The sequence below is a fragment of the Schistocerca nitens genome, chromosome 2 (genome assembly GCF_023898315.1).
Source record: "Schistocerca nitens isolate TAMUIC-IGC-003100 chromosome 2, iqSchNite1.1, whole genome shotgun sequence".
Classification (NCBI taxonomy): Eukaryota; Metazoa; Arthropoda; class Insecta; order Orthoptera; family Acrididae; genus Schistocerca; species Schistocerca nitens.
In genome coordinates this window covers 811,064,113-811,068,064 of record NC_064615.1, presented here as the reverse complement: position 1 = coordinate 811,068,064, position 3,952 = coordinate 811,064,113, and positions in this window count along the sequence as shown.

The window sequence follows — 3,952 nt, the reverse complement described above, 5'->3', positions numbered from 1 at the left end:
AGGATTTACAAACTGAATTATTGAACGACATTACGGAAGACGAAGTTATCGACGCCATAGGTAAAGGAGCGGCGAATAAGTCTCCTGACCCCGACGGGCACCCTGTGGAGTTTTATAGAGCTTTTCAGTATTTACTGGCTCCCAAGTTGACAGACATCTGTCGGGAGCTTATGTCCCCCGCGGTGTCGCTCCCTGCGACCTTCGTAGAAGGAATAATTATACCGGTTCACAAACCTAAAGGTGGGGCTCGAATACAAGATTACCGCCCACTAACACTCGTCAACTGCGACATGAAGATATTCACCAGACTATTAGCAAACCGTCTACGACCGACCCTACCTTACATCATCTCACCAGATCAGACTTCCCTAAGGGGTATCAACAACATCCACACAGCACTGTGCCGATACCGTGACTTAATAGCCCTAACCAGGGCACGCCGCATCCCGGGAGCGCTGGCATCACTAGATTTTAGTCAAGCTTTTGATGGGGTGGATCACCTGTACCTAACGTCCGTTCTCCAGCACATGCAGTACCCACAACAATTCACAGACGTCGTGATGCGCCTCCTCCGAGGGGCGACTTCCAAAGTGCTCGTTAAAGGGCGTCTCTCGCAGTCCCTCCCGATTTTCCGCTCCGTGCGCCAAGGCTGCCCCTTGTCGACGTTACTATATGCTCTGGCACTGGAACCGCTCCTCTGTGACCTCCGTCAACGCCTCACCGGTCTTACCCTCCGTGACGTCACATTTCGCTGTACAGCATATGCAAGCTTTTGATGGGGTGGATCACCTGTACCTAACGTCCGTTCTCCAGCACATGCAGTACCCACAGCAATTCACAGACGTCGTGATGCGCCTCCTCCGAGGGGCGACTTCCAAAGTGCTCGTTAAAGGGCGTCTCGCGCAGTGCCTCCCGATTTTCCGCTCCGTGCGCCAAGGCTGCCCCTTGTCGACGTTACTATATGCTCTGGCACTGGAATCGCTCCTCTGTGGCCTCCGGCATCGCCTCACCGGTCTTACCCTCCGTGACGTCACATTTCGCTGTACAGCATATGCAAGCTTTTGATGGGGTGGATCACCTGTACCTAACGTCCGTTCTCCAGCACATGCAGTACCCACAGCAATTCACAGACGTCGTGATGCACCTCCTCCGAGGGGCGACTTCCAAAGTGTTCGTTAAAGGGCGTCTCTCGCAGTTCCTGCCGATTTTCCGCTCCGTGCGCCAAGGCTGCCCCTTGTCGACGTTACTATATGCTCTGGCACTGGAACCGCTCCTCTGTGGCCTCCGTCAACGCCTCACTGGTCTTACCCTACGTGACGTCACATTTCGCTGTACAGCATATGCAGACGACCTGGTTCTCGTGTTCCGCAATCGCGACGATGTCATCAGAGTACTAGTATGGATTACCACGTACGGTGTGGCTTCCGGCAGCTGCCTCAACGTCGCCAAATCGGTCGCCATGGCCATAGGAGACGGGTTGACCCCAGCGTGTCTCGAACCCCTACAGCTTTGTGGCATTATCAAATGTCTCGGAATAGAGTTTCACGACGACATACGGCGCACTGCGGCTCTTAACTACCGCCAGTTATTACAACAAATTCGGGTCCAGATCTTCAACCTTCGTCTGCGGACCCTCGACAGTCTACAAAGGACACACTTTGCCAATGTTTACCTCGCATCGCGCCTTCCACACATAGCGCGTGTTCTTCCAATACCGTTACTGATGGCTCGACGTCTATTAGCGGCATTCGGAGCCTACGTCAGCACAGGCATGCTCTTCAGTTACGAGTCGCTGACCCTTCCCCCAGAAAGGGGAGGTCTTGACTAGTCCATGCCCACGATAGAGCTGTGGCCCTGTATGTCAGCTCACACATCAAGCTGTGGCGCCACCACCCGGAAAGTTTGACAGGTTTGCTGTTGGAGTCCTTAGCTCCGCCCTCCCTTATGCCCCCAATGACGACGCAAGACATACCCCCACTATCCTACTACTTCGGGAACTTTTACATTGAACACAGCTATGTCCGTATCGCAGTACCACCGATGAAACAGGCGTCGGCGTGGGATATATATCATTTCCCATAGCAGAAGCGCCCACCAAACATCGTGGAGACCAAAAGCCCTCGGGTTAATTGGAAGACGGTGTGAAAGACGATTCACGCGGTTACATTAGCCACAGACGTCCGATCCACATGGTACATCACAGTCAATGGTAAACGGATCACCCGATCACGCCTCTACAAGATAAACATGGCGGAATCGCCTCTATGTGTAGACTGCGGGATGCCAGACACGGACGAACACCGTCTCACATGTGGTGCGGCAGAAGACGTATGGCGCTTGGCGCGACAAATTTTGTCGTATTTTCTATGAGTGACTCCGGAACACATTACACTTCGGCTTCTACTATTTCCGGATCAACAGTATTTCCCGCGCACCAAGACCAACGCTGTCACGTGGATCCGTGCGCATGCGGTACACTGCTTATTTCACGATGTACCTAAGGATGTATTCGACTTTTAGGAACTACCTACAAGAACGGCATTGCAAGATCGTACGGAACCCAAAATACAGACAGTATTTTTCTAATTACTTAGGGAGTGCCCTACACGACCCTCCACACAGCTGGATCATCAACAGGTAGGAGAAAGCCATTGAGTGAGCTGACAAGACTAAGTTCGATTCACAGTGGAAAAACATACGACATACGTGAAGACGTAACTGGATGATGAAGCGTAAGGAGAGTAGCGACACACCCTTCTGCATCATGTACGCAGCACTTTTTTTTTCGTTTTCCCCATATACATTACCTCGGTGTAGGAACGTGCCGAGATACTGTTTTCTTTACTCAGAGCACGATGCGGTGCTAGGTTCATTTATTTTTGTTGTGGTATAAAGTAAACCCAAATTAAGAATATATTAAAAACAGTAAATAGAAATAAATAAATAAAAAAAATTCCCACAAAAGATTTCCCCTTACCATCACTGATTCCTTGATTCCTTGACGGGCGAGGAGGACATTGTGACCAGGCCTCGGCCTCGGGTTACGACCCCTGATCACTCTGCCGGACGCCCTCCTACACAAAAAAAAACAACCAAGTTCACGGTTTCAATTATCAAATATTTTTTTTTTCTTTTCACTTTCACTTAACTTGTATGTAAATATTATTTATGCATTTGTATAGATTTATGATATTTTATGTATGTTGAATCTGTGAAACATGATACGTAATAACTTATGATTCATGACACGACAAATAAAGAAAATACGTCAACAAATTGCTCAGCTGCAGGTGGTACACCTTTGCCTTCGCAATTTGGGGGCCAGTTTAAGGAACCATTTGCACTCGAGCACAGACGATATTTAATTTACTGAACGTAGATTATATGTATCGATTTTTTAAGACAAGAGAAAGAAAAACAAAGCAATTAACACCGCTCTCTTGTCGCAGCCAGTAGGCATCAGCACTCTTACGTGATTCGTTGTCTTAGAAGGACGTAATGTTTTTTGTGGCTCCACAGTTAGCCATATTGATACCTATTTGCAGAAAAGAGGCGCAGAATTAATAAGTCGCTCTCATTTGTGAATTATCCGCAATTATTTACCTAGAATTTTACGTGTAATTCATATCGTAATGTATATGTTGAAATGAATATATGTTTTATTTAATCGTATGCTTTTCTCTGTTTTAGTAGTTTTAGTCACCCATTGTCATGATTGAAGCTGAGGTCAGATATCAGACTTTGTCTACAAAAAATATATAATGAGCCATGGCTACGTTCCGTACATCTTCGGACGTGCGAAGCTCGATAAATTCACGGCGTGAATTGCATTTACTTTATTGTGTGACCTCAATGAACAATGCTACGTAAGATTTTATGAAACATTAAGAAATTCAATTCCTATCTTAATGGCAAAACAAACTATAATCTCCCAATTACTTATCCAAACAAT